At 42.0% G+C, this 23,349-nt stretch overlaps 1 protein-coding gene across 5 annotated transcripts in view; it reads left to right on the top strand.

Moving 5' to 3' along the window:
• The window catches only part of ADPRM (ADP-ribose/CDP-alcohol diphosphatase, manganese dependent), a 388,290-nt gene that overhangs the window by 295,929 nt on the left and 69,012 nt on the right, over positions 1-23,349 (top strand). For 4 of the 5 annotated variants that reach the window (XR_013824978.1, XR_013824980.1, XR_013824981.1 and 1 more), the window contains 2 exons: positions 14,212-14,328; positions 21,062-21,289. The gene's annotated coding sequence lies outside the window, so the exon portion shown is untranslated. The remainder of the gene's footprint in view (positions 1-14,211; positions 14,329-21,061; positions 21,290-23,349) is intronic. The other variant, XR_013824979.1, reaches the window with a different exon arrangement.

The raw sequence follows: 23,349 nt of genomic DNA, 5'->3' as shown, positions 1-23,349 counted from the left end.
CATCTTCTAGTATTGTTGTGAAGACTTATCACGGATTCAACAAATATTTATTCAGACACAGTCGGTGGTAGGCAGCGTTCCTGTCCCATAAGAAGGAATGGCAATTAAGTCTCTGTCCTTCTGAAGCTTACCTTCTAGTGGGGTTGGAGACTTAGGACAAGGAAATGAGTGATGTCATTTCAGACAGTGACGCTTCTATTCAGGAAAAGAAAGCATGTGATGGGGCTACAGAAAGAAGGATGTGTGCCCTTTCTATGTCGATTAGGGAATTCCTCTTGAAAAAGAGCCTATTCCTTTTTTTTTTTTTTTTTTTTTGTGGTACGCGGGGCTCTCACTGTTGTGGCCTCTCCCGTTGCGGAGCGCAGACTCAGCGACCATGGCTCACAGGCCTAGCCGCTCCGCAGCATGTGGGATCTTCCCGGACCGGGGCACGAACCCATGTCCCCTGCATCGGCAGGCGGACTCTCAACCACTGCACCACCAGGAAAGCCCAAGAGCCTATTCTTAAAGGGATCTGAAAGATGAAAAGAAAGGTAACAGGGAAGAACCATCTAAGCAAACGAAACATTAGCAGTGAGCCTCGTGTTCTGAGACACAGGGAAAACCCGATGAGGCTGGATGGTGGGGGTTTCCATGGAAAGAGATGGGGTTGCAGAAGGAGACAGGGCCAGAGCTCCTGGCACCAGGGGAAACGGCCTGGACTTTGTTTCAGGCGTAAAGGGAGGCCATCGGAGGATTTTAGCAGTGGAGTTACATGATCCGATTGATGTTTTAAAACCACTGTGTGGAGGATGGGTTGTAGGGGCCCGAGAGTGGAGGCAGGGAGGCCAGCGAGGAGGCTGTTACATAGAAGATGCTCAGACCAGTGCCTGGCACATAGCAAGCACTCACGAAATGTTAGCTGATTTTAATTGGAGGCTGTAGCCCTTCGTTTTTGAAAAAAGACAAAGAGCTGGAAGGGCCAATTATCTGATTAGAACATCCTCTACCTGCAAAAATCAGGTCTTCCCATTCTCTGTCACATAGATACGTCCCTGTAGCTCACGAAGCCTGGAGGCTCGGGGACGTGGCAGCTTGGTGAGGCTGCACAGTATTCCCCAGAACTCCTCTTCCCGGGTGTTTCTGAGGACGGGCTCACAGAGCCCACACAGGGCGGAGGAGGAACGGCAGCCACGTGGAAGCTTCCACCTGCTGTCGCTGCTCTGCCCTCTCGCCTCATCCGTGGGAGGCCACAGTCGCAGCTACTCCTCCCTCCCTGGCCCCTCCGGCAGCGTCTCCGGCTCCTGGGCCAAGGGTGGGTGCTCAGCCCCCTGATCTGGGTCCGGCTTCTGCAGACGCCCACCCCTCCCAGCTCAGAGGCCACAAGAACTGCTGTGGGTTTCTGTTCATCCTCGTGGGCCCAGCTCATGCTTGTACTTGACCAGATTCATGCCATGCCTCTGGTGTGGGTATATCTATAGAGACAGACCAGAGAGAGAGTTATGGAGTTACATAGAGAGAAAGCTATCTATCTTCTATATTCTATCTGTCTACCTATCATCTATCTCTACTAGTATATTAGTGGTGGTGCTTCTCCAAACAATCCCTCATTAATCCACCGAGAGTGGTATCAGATCAAAGAGAAAAAAAATTTTTTTAAAGACCTCCAAAATCCCCGAATTACACCTGAAAGTCTCCAGGTGTCCTTCAGAGGACCCTTTACAACCAGCAGAGCTCCGGGCACGAAACAGGCCTGTAATAAATATTCCCGAAAGAGGGGGGCGGTGGGAGAGGCGGGGTTCAGCTCTCCTGCCCTTGGCAGGTTACGGTTCAGGTAGGGCTGAGCTGTGGGATCTGACGCCATCTCCAGGTAGACAGTGTCAGAACTGGGCTGAATTGCAGAACACACAACTGGTGTCGGAGAACTGCTTGTTGTAGGAACCCCGCCTCCCAGCACACACACTGGCATCGGTGACCCGAATCTTAAGTGGCCTTGAGCGTTGCCTCAGGCACTGTTACCAGGAATCTGATAAGTCACTTAAAACTTTTCTGATCCACAGTCGATTGGAAAGTTGCTGAGACCAAGGAAGAAAGATGTGGTCTTAATGGTTTGGGCAGTTATGCAAAATGTGGATTATCAGGCATTAGAAGGGAACCCAGGGTGTCACATAGGCCAAGCAGCATCTCTGCTTAACTCTACTAACCAAAGTGTGTTTTGAAGACAGACTTCTCTATGGCAGCTTCCTCAATATAAGATGTGCAGGTGGTTTCATTGTGCAAAGACAGGCACCATGAAAAACAAATCAAAAAAATAAGGAGAACTTATTTTTGTCAGTAGTTGTGGCTCACGGGCCCAGCCGCTCCGCAGCACGTGGGATCTTCCCGGACCGGGGCACGAACCCGTGTCCCCTGCATTGGCAGGCGGACTCTCAACCACTGCGCCACCAGGGAAGCCCCCTTTACTGTTTTTTTAAAACAGCAAACGAAGAGGCAAGGATTCCTCAGGTTAGAGTGACAAACTCACCCCAGTTCACCCAGGACTTCCTCAGTGTTAGCACTGCCAGTCTATCATCCTGGTAAACCCACTGGTCCTAAGAAAAGAGAATCTGAAGAAGTGATGAAAGGTGTTTGATAAAGAAACGGAATCTTGCGAAAGTTTTGCAAAACCCGGAGGTTCTAGACATTGCATAATGCAATGAAAGCGTATGAATGGGGGGGGCTTCAGCAATCGCGGGGAGGGTCACAGTCAGAGAGTTAATATTTAAGCAAGAACTAATGGATGACCTGAAGTTGTAAAAGCAAAGGCCAGGAGTGGGCCGTGGGAGGCCACCTTGCAACATGCCTCCGAAAATTCACCATTCGGTATGTGCTCAACAGAAATGGGTAAAAAACAGAGCCCCGTGATATGTTCCTAGAGACTTTTGACATTGCTCCTTGACCAGCAGTGCGTTTGGTTGAGTTTATCAGCCCCCGAAATATAATCAAATCTACGCTACATCTTTTCCTGAGATAACAGGTATTTGATCTTTTAGTTCCTTGATTTTCCAGACCAGGGATTCTACTCAAAGGAAAAGGAGGTTTGTTTTGCCTAATTCTAAAGGGATCCTATTCTGATTCTCAGTTATTCTCAATTTCTTTAACTGCAGCTCACAAATAATTGTAATGTAAGGAATGAATTACATGTAAATAATCCATTATGAGATTTTGTTGGGGAGCAGATGTCTATTTTAAAGATTTCAGTTTCTCCCATTTCCAAAAAAAAAACCAGGTCAGTGTTTACACATTCTCGACGTTCTGTCACCTACCTCATCCATCATAATTGTTCAGAGAAAGTATTGATTCTTCAGTAACATCTGCACATGCTTTTGGTTTCGAGGCTGCAATTTCTAAGGCGTGAGTCCCTTGGATTCACTGAGTCTGATGATGAGTCCTCTAGGTGGCTTTCTTCCTATTTGGGACTTTAGCCATCTCATACTCATGGTTAGTCTAGCCTTCCTGATTTGAAGATAATTTCCCTAATGGAGAAGAGAAGAGAACAAAATAGAGGTTGAATAGCCTTCTCCCCTGTCATCAGTTGATGTAATAGCATCCGTCCCCAAGTAGTCTGATTAAATGTAATGAAAATAAACTCTGGATTCATTTGAATGGCTTTCATATCTTGGGCTGTTTGTTTGCATTTTTCAGCTCTTTTTAAATATAGGCTTAGATTTGTCCCAGAAACTGAGGACAGAGAAAAATGAAAATGTGTTAGTAAGGGAATAGAAGAAATAGCTCATAAATTTTAAGGAAGTTGCTTCTTTGTGGACGGATATTTATTGTGTATGTATATAATCACGCCAAACAAATGGTTTCAAGATGGGGAAATCAGTCAATCAGCAGAATGCTCCTCCCCCCACCCCCACCCCCCGACATTCTGCATATCGGCGGGTTCAGGGACTGGTTGCCACGCAGGACAAACTGTCTGCTTTTATCAGTTGGCTGTAGATGTACCACCTTAACTAGCCAATTCTCCTGAGAGACCTCAGGGGCAATAATAGATCAAGTAGCCAAAAAAGTTATCACTGGAGAAGGCACTTCAAGTTTTTCCTGCTTCCATATACTTCTCGCCAATGCCTTCAGTCTTTCTCAACTTAATTCAACTAACGATGTAGAACGTTGCATATTAATGAAGCCCTGTATTTGGTATTATGAGTGAACAGTGTTGAAGATTACAGAACTCCTACCTTGAGATCCTTACATTCCTGAGCAAACTAGGACAGGTTTGTGCACAGACAGCTTGAGATGTGGTAGAAGGTGGGCAGTTCCGTAAGGCAAGGTTCTAGTGAAAGAAGGGATCAACTAGCTTAGGGGATCAGGGAGGCTTTATGGGCAAGTATGAATTGAATAGACCTTGCCCTGGGTCACTTGGTAGAATTCTGACAGTGGAGGCAGTGCCTAGAAAGTCATTCCCAATAGGAGAGCCAGTGTGACCCAAGGTGTAGAGGTAGGACACTGCGGAGTGCGTCTGGGGACTCAGAGAAGTCTAGTGCATCGAGCAGGGTTTGCAGAGATCGCGGGTATGTGATCTCACTGTCGTCATCAGCGTCTTCCCACAAGTGTGGCTGCAGGTCAGCAGCATCGCCTGAAGTTAGTTAGAAATGCAGAGTCTCAGGCCCGGCCCCAGACTTACTGAGTCAGAATCTGCGTTTAAAAAGATCCCGGGTGATGTGCACGCGCGCTGCAGTTTGAACAAGGTGATCTTGAGAGAGCATCTGTGTTGTCTTTAATTTGCTGTCCTTCGCCTCATGTGGAAGCCATACTGTCTATTTCCTTCTACCGGTAGCCACTTCTAAGTCTTTTGAGAATCACTTAAAACCTGGATTTCCTGAAGTTTCAACTTGAATAATGCAACAGTTGCTACTGACTCCTTGTCAGAGAGGAATTTAGCCCCTTTCCTTTCTTTTGATCTCCTCCTGCCCACTGCCTCCTTCTTTTCTCACTCTTTTGTGTCTCCCAAGGCTACTCGCTAAAAAGCCTGCATACAACTTCTCTGTCTCAGAGTCTCCATCCAGGAAACCCGATCTAAAACAAGAGCTAAATCTTCAGCAGAGGGAAGTTACTCTGCTTTAGGAAGGGCAATCGTGAGCCTCTGGGGAGAAATCGGGAGGAAGAAGTTATGCAGAAGAAAGAAGATGAATGAGGGGCAGAATGTGGGCACAATGGGATGCTACTGCTTTCTGTGACTCACCGAAACTTTAGTTAAGTCTGTAAGAATCATGGCATGTTAGGGCTGATGAAATTTCTTGTGGAAGCTGGTTAGGGTCTGACTTCTATACCCCGTTGACACAAGCAAGACAGACACCTCGGTCAGTTGCTCAGGCAGGGCGTTCCCAGTCGGGATCTGAGTTCCATTTGGGGACACTTTTCTGAATAGCTCAGGTTAGGGTGCAACCTCCCAGTTCATCTCAGACTAAATCTTCACCCTAGAAGAGACCAGAACTGCATCATCACCACGGATGTTCAACTTTTCGACACGTGGTAGAGGAAAATAAAGATGTGGCTTGAGAGGGGACTGGGGAGTCCATCTCAGATTCAAAAGGGAAATTATGAAGACCTCTCTGAGGCCAGTCCTTTTAGCCAAGAAATGATGCAAAACCGCCGAGGAATCGCCAAGTACGCATGTGTGTATTTTTAAGGGATTAAGACAAACCTTTATAGGTGGACGCCCAGAAGAAAGCATGTGAATCCCAACATGAGTTGGAGTACTAAGCCGTAGTTTCCACGCTGCCCAAGTTCAACAGGACGGGAAGCAGCACGGTCTCTGCGGGTGACAAGCATGGTTCACTGCAACTGTACTCCGTCAGAGTCTCTGCAGGAAATCGAATTCACTGCAGATGGTTCAGATGAAGAGAAATACATGAAGAGGCCACTCCCAGAGAGCTAGCCTGGGTTTGGGAGACAAAAAGAGATGCGGAGATACCCAGACACCAGCAGCAGAGAGAAGCCGTGACCATCCCTGGGGCTGAAGCCAACATGGGGAGGAAGTTTGTTCGCAGAGCCCATAGGAGTTGGAACAGTAGAGGAGGGACCACCTGGGGGGCTGCAGTCGTGGAGGGAAGCCAAAGTTGAAGTGCCCAAGATGGGAGGCTGAAGGGAAGAAGTATCCTGACCTCCCTTTCCTCCGGTTTCTAACCTCTTGCCCAAATTTCCTATCAGTTGAACCCAATCAGAAACCATATGGAAAGAGAGCCTGGGGCGATATGGGACACAGAGCAGAGCAGAGAAAGGTGAAGGGAGCCTGGGACGATATGTGATACAGAGCAGAGCAGAGGAAGATGGAGAAGAATCTGTTGGTGGTTGGTGGAGAAGAGTCGGCAGATGGAGAATAGTCGCATAGGGCTGCTGTCTGGTATGAAGTTCCGCTCTTAAAAAGAAAACAACTCAGTAGCCTCCAGCGTGTGGGTTTGGGACAGATTATTCCAGCAGGCACATGCTAGGAAAGACTGGTTGGCAGGAAATCGCAGCTCAGACGGAGATCCGTGCAAGGTCCCGGGTCTGGCCCTGGCGGAGACTGGGCTTGTGTGTTGCTTCTGGAAGAGGCGCCATGGTGGGCTTGCAGCCGGGCTTCTGATAGCACAGTGACCTGTCTGCATCTAACGTTTTGTCATCTCAAAGTTGGTCCACTGCTTTGCTTGGCAGGATGCTAAAGGATTCTCCTGGCATCCATCTCTCCCTGGCTTACTGCCCTCATTACTACGGTTGAGGAAAATTGGTGAGAACAAGGTTTACTGAGTAGGTTTGGAAAACTCCACTTTCTGTCTCCTGCTGGAAAGCTCTTTTAATAGGTCACGGTCCTGAGGGGGCCACGCAGGCCTGTCCATATCATCAGAACCTAAGGAGAACCTATTCTCTGCTCATCTTATCTGCAGAGAGTAGACCTTAGTGCCCTGAGAAAGTTCTTAGAGTTTACAGAGGTAACTAAAGATCTAAAGCTATAATTCTCGTAAGCCAGAAAGAGAAAATAAATATCGTATATTAATGCATATATGTGGAATCTAGAAAAATGGTATAGATGATCTTATTTGCAAAGCAGAAATAGAGACACAGACGTAGAGAACAAACATATGGACACCAAGGGGGGAAGGGGTGGTGGTGGGAGGAATGGTGAGATTGGGATTGACACATATACACTACTGTGTATAAAGTAGATAACTAATGAGAACCTATGATATAGCACAGGGAACTCTACTCAGTGCTCTGTGGGTGACCTAACTGGGAAGGAAATCCAAAAAGGAGGGGATGTATGTGTACGTATAGCCGATTCACTTTGCTGTACAGTAGAAACTAACACAACATTGTAAAGCAACTACACTCCAATAAAAATTGTTTAAAAAATCTTGAAACAAAGATGTAATTTCACTAGCTAACCAGTCAAAAAATAAATAAATAAAGCTGTAATTCTCCATCTTCTGCGTATCTCTCCAAGGGAGGCCAATGTGCTACTCTTCGGAGGTTGGAATCCTTTCAAATGTCTTTCTGCACCTTGGAATTCCAGGATATGAAGTCATTTCTACCACTTTAATATATGTCTTTCTGTCCTCATTGCTACCTTTATGTCTCCCCTGAAATACCATGGCCTTGTCACTGGTTTTGATGTCTCTGGTGTGGCCCTCTATCTCCACGCTGCAACTGGAAGGATCTTCCCAAAGTGCAAGTTTCATTAAAGCATGTCCTTGCTTAAAATCCTTCAACAGTTCACCATTGAAGATTCTAGTAGATGCTTTACTGCCTGGCCACCGCCCACCCTCATTCTCATCTTTCCCCAACATCAGCTCTCCACCCAACACGCACATGCACACACACACACACACACACACACTACCGTCCGCCACACACCATTCATTACTATGTTTCAACTCCACTGGACATCCCTCATTCTCCTCTAAGATGTCAATACATGGTCTCTTGAATTTTCTGACTCAGGGTATCAACATGTAGAGACCCATTTCACTCCCCTGGGTTTCTTTTATAAACGTCTTGGAAGAAAACTGCCTGAAATGTTTGCTACAAATGAAGTGTGTGATCTTCTCATTAGTTTCTTTCTTTCTTTTAATCACCCTAAAAGGAGTCTCATAAGTCATGCTTAGGATTTACTGGGGATGCATAATAATGAAGCCAGTCTCCTGATTTAGCAACACTCCTGGGATTTCTCCATCTCCCACTGTAGGGCACCGATGCTGTGCCTGAGAACAGATCGAGGTAGAGGCTTGGAAACCAGGGCTGCCCTGTTGATGACTTCAAGTGGGAAGAACGAGCAAAGCGATGTACTCAGGGAGATTTTTCAAGTACTAACAGAGAAAGGAGTTTAGAATGTCAGGACACTGGGCTTAGACTGACATTTTGTATGATAATTATTGAATATGTAACCAGAAAGTAAAAACTCTGCATTCAACAAAAAGAGGGAAATCTTTTATTAATACTGATTCCTAGAGAAATTTACTTGGGAGCCTCAAATTTTTTCTTTTTTTATTTTTAAAATTTATATTTATTTATTTATTTATTTGGCCGTGCCACACGGCTTGCGGGATCTTAGTTCCCCAACCAGGGATTGAACCCGGGCTATGGCAGTGAAAGCGCCGATTCCTAACCACTGGACCACCAGGGAATTCCCTTTAGTTTTTAAAAAGATAATATAAAATCTTCAGGGACTAAGCACTATTCTAGGTGCTGGGGAATAGAGAACTAAACAGAAAAGACAATGTCTGTGCTGTCATGGGATAAGACTGGGAGAAAACAGACACATAATTATACAGTGTTGGGTCAGATAATGGTAAGAGCTGGGATGGAAGATAAAGCAGAAGTAAAATGATAGTGCAGGGTGACTATTTATAAGAGCTAATCAGGAAAAGCCTCTTCAGGGAAATGAAGTGTGTTCAGAGACCAGACTGAAGTGATGGAGGGGGCTCTGCAAATATCTAGGGAAACAGTGTGCCAGGAACGGGAACAGCAGGGGCCAAGGCCTTGATACGTTCAAGGAAGGACAAGGAGGCCAGTGTGGCCACACGCCATGAGCAGGAATGGTGAGAAACAAGACCAGACAAGCAGCCAGAGCTGAGATCCTGTAGGGCCTTGAGGGCCGTGGTAAGGATTTTGGATGCTCTTGGGTCAAGGGAAGCCATTGGAGGATTGAGAGCAGGGGGAATGTGGTTGGTCAATGTTTTCAAAGGATTGCGCTGGCTTCTGTGTGGGGAGTTCTCCCCGTAGGGGGGGAAGAGGGGAGAGGAGCAGCAGGGACACCAGTAGGAGGATGTTACAGGTCTGTGTGTCATGTTAACATGGCATGCACTGAGATGCCAGTGGTGCAGAATGTGAGATGTGGTTGGATTCAGGATGTGTTTGAAGTAGGTTAGAAGGATTTTCTGTTGAATGGGATGAGGGTCTGAGTGAAAGACAATCCAAGATATGTGTCCTGAGTAAATGGGTAAATGATGTTGCCCTTTACTGTGGGGGTGCCCAACAGAATTGGGGCGAAAATGAAGAATATGCTTTGGATATCTCAGCTCTCAGCAGCTTATTAGGGGTGAAAGTAGAAGTGTTGTTCGGGTAGCTGTATATTCACATTTAGAATTTGGGGTGAAGATTGGGACTGGAGAGTTTGTCAAGTAAATTCAGGATGTGTTCATAATTAAAATTATGGGCTTTAATTTATTTTATTGAAGTATAGTTGCTGTACAATATTACATAAGTTACAGGTGTTCAATATAATGATTCACAACACTTAAAGGTTATACTCCATTTATAGTTATTATAAAACATTGGCTGTATTCCCCATGTGGTGCAATATATCCTTGTAGCTTATTTTATACCTAATAGTTTGTACCTCTTACTTCCCTACCCCTATGTTGCCCCTCCCCCCTTCCCTCTCCCCACTGGTAACCACTAGTTTGTTCTCTAAACATGTGAGCCTGCTTCTTTTATATTATATTCACTAGTTTGTTGTATTTCTTAGATTCCACATATAAGTGATACAGTATTTATGAGTTTTGATTTTTAAAATTCTTTAGGGTGTAAGGATGGAGCATAGAGGAAGTCTAAAGTGCTAGGTCAGGGGGAAGAGGGGAATACATCCAAAGAGACTAAGAAGGATGGCCAGCAGGTAGTAAGAAATATAGCCATTTGGAATTCTCAAAGCCATGTGAAAAAGTGTTCTAAAAAGGAGGGAGTCAAAAATAATGTTTTTTAAATCAGGTCCGTCAGGATGACCTGAATATTTAAAAAAGAATGGAAAATAACAAGTGTTGGTGAGGATGTGTTGGAACACTGCTGATGGGAATGTAAAATGATGTAGCTGCGATGGAAAACAATATAATGGTGCCTCAAAAACATAAAAATAGAATTACCAGATGATCTAACCATTTCATTTCTGGGTATATACTCAAAAGAATTGAAAGCAGGGACTCAGATATTTGTACACCTGTTTCATAGCAGCATTATTCACAATAACCTCAAATTGGAAGCAACCCAAGTGTCCATCAACAGATGAATAGATAAACAAAGTATGTGCTATACATACAATGAAATATTATTCAGCCATAAAAAGGAAGGAAATTCTGACACATGCTACAACATGGACGAACCTTGAAGATATTATGCTAAGTGAAACAAGTCAATCGCAAAAGGACAAATATCGCATGGTCTCACTAATATGAGGTACCTATAATAGTCAAATTCATAGAGACAGAAAGTGGAATAGTGGTTGCCAGGGGTTGCAGGAGAGGGGAAATGGGGAGTTATTATTTTTAATGAGTACAGAGTTTCCGTTTTGGAGGATGAAAGTAGCTCTGGAGGTGGATGGTGGTGACGGTTGCACAATGTGAATGCACTTTTTTTGTTTTTAATTTATTTTTTGGCTGCACTGTGCAGCTTGTGGGATCTTAGTTCCCTGACCAGGGATCAGACCCAGGCCCATGGCAGTGAAAGCACTGAGCCCTAACCACTGGACCACCAGGGACCTCCCAGTGTGAATGCACTTCATGCCAATGAACCATGCTAAAAAAAAAAAACAAAAAAAAACCTATACTAAAACTACACTAAGAAAATTTTGCACACAAAATTTTAGCCAAAACTGTAAATTTTCTGCTATGTATATTTTACCCCAATGTTTCGTGTTTTCTTTCTGAGGATGGTTTTTTCAACAAATATGTTGGGACAATTGGATATCAATATATTTTTTTAAAAGCTAAACTTAGATCCTTATCTCACATAATAAACAAAAATCAATTCAAAATGGATTCTAATCCTACATTTAAGAGCTAAATGTATAAAAGCCTTTGAAGAAAAAACAGGAGAAATCTTGTAACTTTGGTTAAGCAAAGATTTCTTAAATAGGCCATCAAAAGCATAATTCATAAGATAAAAATTAATAAATTGGATTTCACTAAACATTAAAAAGTCTTCTCTGAAAAGACATTGTTTAGAAAGTTAGAAAAAGTCACAGAATGCGAGAAAATATTGGCAAATTACATACCTGAAAAAATGGTTTATCTCCAGAATATAAAGAACTCCCATAATTCAATCAGGAGACAAACAACCCAATTAAAAATGGGTAATTAAATAGACAATTCATCAAAGAAACTATATGAATGGTTAATAAACACATGAAAGGTTGCTTGACACAATTAGTCATTAGGGAAATGCATATTAAAGCTACAATGAGATACAACTATACACCTACTAAAATAGCTAAAATCCAAAAGACTGAACATACCAAGTGTTGGAGAGATTGTGGAGAAACTGAAATCTTAAAGCACTACTGGTGGGAATGCATAATGATATAACCACTTGGAAAAGAGTTCGGCCGTTTCTTTACAAGTTAAATTTAAACTTCCTAAAAGATCTGTCAGTTCAGTTCCTAACTATCCACTCAAGAGAAACAAAACGATATATCTGTACAAAGACTTGTAGGCATATGTTCATAGAAGCATTACTCATAAAAGCCCCAAAGTAGAAACAGTCCAAATGTCCATCAGCTGGTGCATGGAGAAACACAACGTTATGTAGTCATACACTGGAATACTATTTGGCAATCAAAAGGAAGAAACTACCGACACAAGTCACAACATGGCTGAACCTCAAAAGCACTATGGTATGTGAAAGATGTCAGATACAAAGGACCACACATTGCATGATTCAGTTTACGTGAATTACCCAGGAAAAGCAAATCTACATAGAATGAAGATCGATGATTACCTGGGCTGAGGTGGGAGTGAGGGTTGACTGCAAACGGGCAGGCAGGAACCTTTTCAGGTGATGGAAATGTTCTACATCTGAATTAGGTTATGGTTGCACAGCTTTATAAATGTATTAAAAATTGGCGACTTACAAGGGGCATATTTTATGGAGTGCAAATTATACCTCAGTAAAGCTGCTAAAATTGTTTTACGGATTTTTTTTAAAAAGAGAAGAGTACTGTGTACTAGTTGACACTAGTACTGTGTCAAGTTAGTGCCTTGACAAGAAAGGTGCATCCTTTAACTTTAACAAATTAGCCTCTCCTCTTCCTATTGATACGAATAACACATGTTCATATCAGACAACTTAGAAAGTACAAAGAGAAAGAAAAAGAAAATCACCCATAGTCCAAAGACAACCACCATTAACATTTTGGCCAGTGCAACTTTTGAAAACTTTTGTCACGTTCTGGCTGACATTATTTCCAAACTTTCATGGAAAAAGGGAATTTCCTGGAGGTGGCGCCAGGAATGTGCGTTTTTAACAAGCCTCTCCAGGCAATTCCAATGCATCTCAAGGTTTAAGGACAAGCGGCCTAAAAGAAGAACATGGCTACTCCAATGGAAATGCTCCTTTACATAAAAAGGAAAGAAGAACTATCACAGATTGGTCACCAATTTAGAACATGTACCACATCCCGCAGGATGGAGAAAATAGTGAGGCAGAGGCTGATGAGATGCTCACGAACCCACTTCTTCCTTCTGTCAATAAGTTAAATGATATTTCCCAGCCTTCCTGACAGTGGTCAGAGGACGCGCTATTGAGTTCTGGCCAGTGAAGTGTGGGCAGAAGGAGTACTGGCCACGTCCGGGCTTGGCTCTGAATCTCCTGTGGGATCCTTCACTTTTATCCTCTTTGCTCTTCAGCCATCAGAACACAGAACATCCAGATGGGTTCTTAGGGTTAAGAGATGGTGGTGTAATCAAATGGGAGAGGATTTTGAGTAACTGGGAAGAGAGAAAGCCCTGTTCGCAGAGAGCTCTAGCTTAGGAAAAGCAAGGGAAAGATGCTTCCAAAATGGGGAAGCCACTGGAGATGTGCCTGGCCACACCCCTCTCTATTCTGCCAGTAGAGGCATCTGCCCCCTCCGGAAATGTACTGGCTCAAGAGACTTGCATAGTAAATCAAACGTGGAAAATTATTATCAGGCAGACATGTCAGAGGAGGCAAGGACAACCATACAATAAATTCAAAGGGATAAAGGAGGAAAAAATTAAGAGAGACTATAACGCCTCAAACAAAATGAAGTTTGGGGGAAATGCTCCTGGGAGAATTGTAGGAGGACTGTCTCTAGTACAGAAAGAGCTGATGTTCACCTACTATGCACAGGTCTGGCTGGTTAATTACACCTAGTTTCTAGACTGATGGATATTCCATCATTCATGGTGCCAATGACACAATGAAAGTTGATAAATATTTTGCACATCCCTTCTGGATGGGGGGAGAGGGCATGCAGAAGGAAGGCAGGCTCTCTGGAAGGCCTTTTCAAAGCCTGGAGCATTCAGAAGGCAGTGGAATAGCTGGAGGAGCCCCACGAGAGTCCTCAGACAGCATTAGAGGGCTTTATGATGGCTTGACAATAGAAAGCTACCTTTGCTCAGTAATGTGGGATTCCCAACCTTCTCAGCCCATGCACTAGCCCCTCCAAACTCATGGTGGAAGAATCCAATGTGCAGTTAGTTCCATGCTATGAAATGCATGCAAGGCAATCACCTAAGAAGGGCAAAGTATGAAGGACCTCTTGGCTTTCAAAATAGCACAGCCATTTAAGTCACCAGAGGAAGTCAAATGGCTTAATTCTGATTATTCTTTGGAATGCCTAGAAAGTACCCTATAGTGGCGTGCAAAAGACCAGGGAACGAGGACTCTTTGGGGAAAGCCCCAGTAGTCAAACCGCCTGCCAAGAATTGGCAGCAATAACTAGAAGACCAAAGTCATTAGTCTCTTTCTCTTTATTTCCAGATCATTTGCCAGTTTTCCCAACAGCATTTGTTGAATAATCTACCCCTTATTTACTGATCTGAAATGCCAACTTCATCATGACACACATTCTCATGTGGTCGTGGATCCATCACTGAGGTTTGTATTTTGTTTCTTGTTATTCTCTGTGAAGTACAGAGTTTGAAACATATCTTTTATTCATTCATTTATTTATTTATTTACTGTATAGCACAGGGAACTATATTCAATATCTTCCATTAACCTATAATGGAAAAGAATCTGAAAAATTATAGATATATATGTATATGTATAATTGAATCACCCTGCCGTACACCAGAAACTAACACAACATTGCAAATCAACCACACCTCAACAAAAAATAATTCATCAAGATTTTAAAATTGCACTGTGTGTAATTTATACCCCAATTTTTTAAAACACAGGCTAATATATGTATACATACCATATGCACATTATATAAACACACATATATAATATATATGTATGCATTTTATATATATAATATATATGCCTGTAGGTAGATATTTTATAAATATATGCATTATATATTACATACATGTTGCCATTTCCAAATCTAATCAAGAAATTATTCTTTTGGCTACTTTTCTTAAAGATATTTTTATGTGGACCATTTTTAAAGTCTTTATTGAATTTGTTACAATATTGCTTCTATTTTATGTTTTGGTTTTTTTTTTTTTTTGGCTGTGAGGCATGTGGGATCCTAGTTCCCCAACCAGGGATCGAACCCACACCCCCTGCATTGGAAGGTGAAGTCTTAAACACTGGACCACCAGGGAAGTCCCTTGGCTACTTTTCTTTTACTCCTGGCAGTTTTGATTTTTTTTTTTTACCATCTTTATTGGAGTATAATTGCTTCACAATGGTGTGTTAGCCTCTGCCCTACAACAAGGTGAATCAGCTATACACATACATACATCCCCATATCTCCTCCCTCTTGCGTCTCCCTCCTGCCCTCCCTATCCCACTCCTCTAGGTGGTCACAAAGCACCGAGCTGATCTCCCTGTGCTATGTGGCTGCTTCCCACTAGCTATCTATTTTACATTTGGTAGTGTATATATGTCCATGCCACTCTCTCACTTCGTCCCAGCTTCCCCTTCCCCCTCTCCGTGACCTCAAGTCCATTCCCTACCTCTGCGTTTTTATTCCTGTCCTGCCCCTAGGTTCTTCAGAACCATTTTTTTTTTCTTAGATTCCATATATATGTGTTAGCATACGGTATTTGTTTTTCTCTTTCTGACTTACTTCACGCTGTATGACAGACTCTAGGTCCACCCACCTCACTACAAATAACTCAATTTCGTTTCTTTTTATGGCTGAGTAATATTCCATTGTGTATATATGCCACATCTTCTTTATCCATTCATCTGTCAATGGACACTTAGGTTGCTTCCATGTCCTGGCTATTGTAAATAGAGCTTCAGTGAACATTGTGCTACATGACTCTTTTTGAATTATGGTTTTCTCAGGGTATATGCCCAGTAGTGGGATTGCTGGGTCATATGGTAGTTCTATTTTTAGTGTTTTAAGGAGCCTCCATACTGTTCTCCAAAGTGGCTGTATCAATTTACATTCCCACCAACAGTGTAGGAGGGTTCCCTTTTCTCCACAGTCTCTCCAGCATTTATTGTTTGTAGATTTTTTGATGATGGCCATTCTGGCTGGTGTGAGGTGAAACCTCACTGTAGTTTTGATTTGCATTTCTCTAATTATTAGTGATGTTGAGCATTCTTTCATTTGTTTGTTGGCGATCTGTATATCTTCTTTGGAGAAATGTCTGTTTAGGTCTTCTGCCCATTTTTGGATTGGGTTGTTTGTTTTTTGATATTGAGTTGCATGAGCTGCTTGTAAATTTTGCAGGTTAATCCTTTGTCAGTTGCTTCACTTGCAAATATTTTCTCGCATTCTGAGGGTTGTCTTTTTGTCTTGTTTATGGTTTCCTTTGCTATGAAAAGCTTTTAAGTTTCATTAGGTGCCACTTTTTATTTTTGTTTTTATTTCCATTTCTCTAGGAGGTGGGTCAAAAAGGACTTGCTGTGGTTTATGTCATAGAGTGTTCTGCCTGTGTTTTCCTCTATGAGTGTTATAGTGTCTAGCCTTACATTTAGGTCTTGAATCCATTTTGAGCTTATTTTTGTGTATGGTGTTAGGGAGTGTTCTAATTTCATTCTTTTACATGTAGCTATCCAGTTTTCCTAGCACCACTTATTGAAGAGGCTGTCTTTTCTCCATTGTATATTCTTGCCTCCTTTATCAAAGATAAGGTGACCATATGTGCGTGGGTTTATCTCTGGGCTTTCTACTCTGTTCCATTGATCTATATTTCTGTTTTTGTGCCAGTACCATACTGTCTTGATTACTGTAGCTTTGTAGTATAGTCTGAAGTGTGGGAGCCTGATTCCTCCAGCTCCATTTTTCTTTCTCAAGATTGCTTTGGCTATTCAGGATCTTTCGTGAAACATATCTTTTAAATCAAATGAATTAATTACATTATTCAGATCTTCAACCTCCCTATTTTTGCCTTTTGATCTGCTGAAGATTTAAAGAAGTATAATACCTTCCTCACCACCATTCTAATTCTGTCAATTTCTCCATGAATAGCAAATATTTTGTTTTTATGTATTTTGATGCAGCATTATTGCCCAGATAAAAGTTTGCTATTAGCGAAACATTCTCTGTGAGTTGTAACTTTTGTCAAAACAAAATAAGGCTTCCAGTTTTAAAATCATAGAGAAAAGGTGGCTTCATTTTCATTTCTTTTCAAAATCATTCCAAACAACAAGGAGAAACTGAAACCCAAATTCCATCTTTGATGAAAGCAGAAGACTTGTACAACCCCAAACAATATTGTTACATGAAAAGGGAGCATGAATGGATGACTTGTAAATGGCTTAGCAATGAGAGAAAGGTTTATCCCACTTATGGCAGAGGGGAAACTGGTGAGAAGCAGGAAATATTGCCTGGCTGAGAGCTGGAAAACCTTCGGAATTAGAGAAGGAAAGTACCAAAGAAACCAGGGGTGAGGTAGCGTTGACAACCAGAGGGTTATTTGAAAGTCTTTACAAGAAGCAATTAGATCCAATGTCCCCTACCCTGCCTACCACTATCCTATATAGTCAGCAATTATCCCCAGTATAAAGCAAGAGAAAAATACTTTTTCAAAAATTGCACCTGAGAGCCTTTAAACTCAGATACATTGACCATAGAGTAGGGCCAGGTGAGGTGGAGGTCCGAACATAGGGGAATAAGGTTTCAAAGTCTGTTCATAGAATGATGAGAACATTTCCTATCAGCCACAGAATTCTGGGAGGGAGGCTGGAGAAACCAAATCCTTCTACACACAGCCAAAGAAAAGACCTACCCACATTGATATTCGATTCCCAAAGGAAAAGCTAGGTGGCCACTTGTTTCCCATACAGTGAAATCAATAACTTCCATGGATGTAGGTTTCAATTAGTCTTTCAGTGCTTCACTCTTAAATATGAACAGCAGAGAATCATGAGACCTCCGAAGACGGCTCCTGATACAAAAGAGAGGAATCAAAACAAAATCAGCAGAAGTGAAAATAATGCAGAGTTTTAAAGTTTAATTTCTTTAAACTTTAAAGAAACTGTAATTAGTGTCCTCAGAAATAGTAAAATATTGTGCATCTATGAAACAAACCTGTTTATAAAGGGGACAGGGAGCAGTGATCAGCGAAGAAGAAGCAGCCTTTGGAAATTAAAAATGTGAAAACCATGACGAAAAGTTCAGTAGCGTTTGGAAAACAAAGCAGAAAATTCTTCAGGAACTTAGATTAAAATTATAAAGAAATAGACAAAAGGAAAGAATCCAATTCCTAATTTTGTCACAATTTCTGAAAACAAAAATCAAGAAAATATAGGGGAAGATATTATTAAAGGAACAATAAAACTAACCGTCCTAGAACTGAAGGATAAATGCTTCCAGATTACTTCCTACCAGATGCTCAGCACAGTGGGTGATAAAATACATCAGTACACACAATAGTGAAATTTCAGAATACTGAGATAAAGAGAAGAACCTAAAAACATGAAAGGTGGGGTGGGAAACAGGGCACAAGCAAAAATCAGTGATCAGAATGGCACTGGACTTCAAAAGAGCAATGCGGCAAAGGCTTTAAAAATTGGAGAGAAACGAAATCCAACCTAGAATTCTAGATTGGCAAGATTTGCAATTAAGTGTCAGGGTAGGAATGCAAAAGTCTAAAACAATATATATATAAACTAGCATACGTCTTTTTCTCTTTTTTTCCTTCCAGAAAGCAACTAAGGGATATACTCCAACAAAATTAGATAGTAATTCAAGGAAATGAAAGACCGAGGACTCAGAAAAGTGGGGAAAGGGGATGGAGGGATGTCCCAGCTGACAGTGTGGCTTCAAACCTAGAGATGGAGCAGAAGGATGGAGGTCTCAAGTAGTGATGTCTCCTGAAAGAGGTTCGAAATGATAGATTATCTGATGGCTGGAAGCACATGAAGATAATGTTGAGAAATATCTTACAGAGCTTTTGGTATTTATGGGAAAAGTTAGCCACAAGTTGAAGGGAAAAAACAACCTTAAGCAAATGAAAAATAATGAGGCAAGCTCTGACTCCAGGCAAAACAAAAAGATGTACAAGAAAGAAAATACTTATGACAATTACTGGTTAAGCCATTAGCACTATTTACATAGAGATAATAATAAAAACACCTGTGATACACACTGTTGGTTACCTTGCCAGTGTCTACACTCCTTTCTTCCTTGATTCCAAACCTCAATTTTGTTCAGGCAGCAATGTGCCTATCTAAAAACTCTTGCAATGTTACATTACCTTGCAGTTGGAGGTGTGTGACACAGAGCCTGCTAATGAGACATGAGCTAAGTGTTCCTAGGAAACTTTTTCTTTTTTTTCTCCTCTGGCTTCCCTTCTTCCTTCCTTTTTTTTTCCCTCCCTGAAACATGGGTGCAACATTGGAGGTGTAGCAGCTGTCTTGTGACCATGAGGACAAAAACTATGAGCCTAAAATGGGAGAACAGAAAAATTAAAAAAGCCTGGGTCCCTAAGGACATCTTAAAACCACCACATCAGCTTTTGACTGCCTGAAAGCCATTGCTAGGTGTGTTTTCTGTTACTTGCAGCCAAGCACATTCCTAACTGATATGATAGTGGATATGGACAAACCTCCAAATTGTGATATAACTACAACAGAAGAATGAGAGCAGAGTAAAATGGGTATAAAAAAATCCTTTGCTGGCAATATAAGAAGCTAATATCATTGATCAACTGAGGTCTGTTTATGTCCATTAATTTTAACACGTTTCTTACATATAAGAAACAGCCAAAAGAACTGAAAAATGTTGCCTTTAGAATGTTGGATGGGGATGAGGGATAAGGACCTGACATATTTGTTATATGAGAAGTAAAAAAAAAATTTAGACTGTGCCCATGCTTAACTTTTTTTGATTAAAACATTAAATAAATTAAAAAGTAAAACAAAAAACTTTGTCTCCCATAATGTCTTTTACCTTAGATTTTTTTACTTTGTCTTCTATTAATATGGTAACTTCCATTTTCCATATTTTTCCTTTTTCATATTTCAGCCATGTCTTTTCCCATGCTTTTATCTTAGTCTGTTTGGATCATTTTATTTTAGGTATGTAAATTGTAGACAGTACATACTCAGGTTTGGGGTTTTGACCCCATTGGTTTTGTCTTTTAATAGAAAAGCTTGATCCATTTGCTTTTATTGATACAACTCCTATGTTTGATCTTTGTTCTGTCATCTTTTTCTGTGCTTTCCACCTTTTTATGTTTTCTTTGCTTTCTGGCTTGACAAGTGGATTTAGCGTTTTGAAAGATGTATTTCGTTTTAAGCTCTACTGATTCTTATCTTTAAGGTTTTTCAAAAATGCATTTCAAAAGGCATTTCTTAAACTGTATTTCCTTAACAGTCTGAACCAGGACTGAAATGTTAATTCCTCCAATTATTATGTTTAAAACAGTACACAGAACTTTCCTGCCTACTTTCTTTTCTGCTTTACTTTTCTTCTTTTTCTTTTCTTCTCCCTCATGATCCACATTCACCTTCTTTTCACAACATATTTTTGAGAGTTTTACATTCTGTCAACTATTTCATACTTTTATTCATGTAACAAACCGTGTTCCATATATTGTACTAGATAATAAGCTTAGAGAAAGGGACACAATTCTTGCCCCCCAGGCACTTGAAGGTGACTAGGAAAGCGATGGTAGTCCAGGGAAGTGGCATAGCAGAGGTCTGCCTGTGTTATGGGGGAGAAACTAGGAGAGGCATGAAACCTGGACTGGCTTCTCAGGGAAGACTTCCTGGTGGAGGGGGCACTTGAGCTGAATCTTAGAGCATGTAGTCCAAGAGGGGGGAGAAATCTTTCTAGCAGAGGGAGCAGCATACGTAAGGACAAGGAAGTAAAATGCCTTGGGTTGTGATAACTACAAACAGCTCAGTGTTGCACGAACATGGTGGCTGGTGAGAAAGGAGAAGGTCAGGGGGGTGCAACGAGAGATTCACTCACTAGGTCATAGATGGCTTTGAACGTCCCTCTCAAGAAGAATGCTACTGAAGAATCCTAAGTAGGATGCAGATGGGACTGGGGGAGGGTAGCAACGAGGATGGAAGGTGGCAGGCCTTTTATGAGGACATTTATAATGAAGGTGATTAAAATAAAGAGAAAGTGATGGAACAGGAGAAATCAGTATAGTCAGCAGACCTCAAGCCTGTGACCTTGAAGTGACAGCAAGGAAGTTACCTCTCCACATGCTACTCCAAACTCTCTGGTCCAATTTTTCTCCAGCTCCAGACAAAGCTCCACTGGAAACGGGATATGACTTTCCAGTTGATACCATGAAGAAATATCAGCTCACTGGTCACAATCCAGTGACCAGTCCAGTCCCCTGGTCACAGTCCAGTGGTTTGAACGAGCTGTCTTTTGAGGAGTAGGAAATTCGGGCAGAAGATGGGAGAAGACAGAAGTCACTTCAAGCCCAGTTTAACGAGTCCAAAGAGGTGACAGAGAAACCAGGTAAGCCCCTTTCCGCTGCCTCAAATTCTCACACATCCCTCGGGAAGTCTTTCATTGTTTAAACAGAGATAATTTAATAAGGTGTGGCAATGTTAGGAGTTACAAGCAAAAACATGGTTTCTTAGTTCAGCTCTGGGTTTTGCAGGGTAGAGTGACGTGGCTATGTAAGTGGTGTGGTTATGAATAGATGAGAGAGGAAGTCTTTAATTTGGTAATCCTAATACACGTACATAACACCTTCTGTTACTGTCCTACAGCCCTTCAGTATTTTGTTCTATCTTTTTCATTCTTTTTCCTCTTTGAACGTCAGTTTTTGAAGTTTCTATTGATGCCTTCAAGCTCATTGATTCTTTCCTCGGCCGAGTCCAGTTTATTGATGAGTCCATCAAAGGCGTTCTTCATTCCTGTCATGGTGTTTTGATCTCTAGCCTTCCCTTTTGATTCTTTCTTGGAGTTTCCATCTCACTGCTTCCATTCCCAATCTGCCAATCTGTTCTTGCATGTTGTCTACTTTTTCCATTAGAGCCCTTGGAATACGAATCATAGTCATTTTAAATTCCCAGTCTGCTAATTCCAACATCTCTGCCACATGTGAGTTTGGTTCTGATGTTTGCCCTGTCTCTTCAACCCGTGTCATTTTTTGTTTTGTTCCATTTTTTGTCTCTTAGTATGCTTTGTCATTTTTTGTTGCAAGTTTGACGTGATAAACTAGGTAAAAGGAACCCAGTACTGGTTCCTGCAGAGTTTTCTTCTCCTGATCTTCAGCTCCAGTAAGGTGTGATTCTTTGTCTACCTGTCTGTCTCTTCCATTTGGGGGGGGGGGGTAGCAGTTTGCCCTAGGATGTCAGTTTTCTGATTGATCTAAGAAGAGTTGTTGATTTTCAGTTTGTTCATATTTTCTCCTGTGTGTGGGCGGAAGAATTGAAGTCCAAGTTCCTTATATGTTGGCCTGGAAACCCAAAGAAGTCCTTAATTTGGAATTTTATTCCGCAGGAGTTGATAAAGAATACTAAGGAAGCAGGTTTTAGAATTTTAGAAGGAGAGGTTTTCGGCATGACAGGAAAGAACGAGGCTTTTGCCTTCAAAGCAGGATGCTTAACTGTATCCAGTCTTTTTCTCAGAAACACAAAGAACTTTAGAGGACTCTCCCTCCCATTTTGCAGATAAGCACACAGAGGTTCAGAGAGGTAAAGTGATTTTCTCAAGATCACACAGCCAATGACAGATCTGGGGCTTGAGTCCAGGTCTCCTGATAATAATTTCAGTGTTTTTTCCGGGACCCGTAGGCCTCCCTGGTCTATGCTCCTGGGGGTCCTTCAACCTTCATCCACAGAGATGATGGTCACGACAACAAGGAATCTGGAGGAGGGGGGTGTGTAGCCTCGTAGAAGGGTAGGCGAGGAGGAAATACTCAGATGATTCAGATCTGGAAAGAAACATCCTGAGTGTAGCAAGAGGTGTTTTGAAAAGGAGAGGGACTCGGTGGCTATGGGAATGTGAGAGTCACCTTCCCTCTTGTTCCGTGGAGCTCGGCACCCCTCCCAAACCTGACAATTGTCTGCACACTGGTGCCCTCTAGTGGCCTGAAGAAAGATCATTTCCCCCAAATTTGACTACATTGGAAACTTGAAGCTTGAGCCCGGGCAGGGAAAGAAAAAATGTCCCTCCTCCGTCCCTCACTTTGGTTCAGAGATTTGTCTAAGCAGGTGTTTACTCTTTTACCCTTTAACTTCTTTTTGTTAAACAATCCAAAGACATTTAAAAACACGTGTGAAGGAGAACATTACCCCATCTGGAGAACCATATGCACCCAAGTGTGAGGATGGGGGGAAGGAAGCCATAGGAATACACACAAACACAGCCAGGATGTGCACACACAAACGCACATTCCTGGCGTGGGTGAAGGCGTTGTGGATCCTAAAAGTTATAAAATTGGGGAATATCCCCTTGAAAATAAAAAGAATATAAAAGTACAAATTCAAAACTAAGCCCAGAGCTTTGGAAGAGTCCATTCATCAGCTTTATGGTGATAATTCCTGCACATCCCCATCTGTCCGTGC

The sequence above is a fragment of the Stenella coeruleoalba genome (assembly GCF_951394435.1).
Source record: "Stenella coeruleoalba genome assembly, chromosome: 19".
In the NCBI taxonomy this organism is placed as follows: Eukaryota; Metazoa; Chordata; class Mammalia; order Artiodactyla; family Delphinidae; genus Stenella; species Stenella coeruleoalba.
The sequence above is the reverse complement of the archived record's forward strand: the minus strand, read 5'-3'. Positions and strand labels throughout refer to the sequence as shown.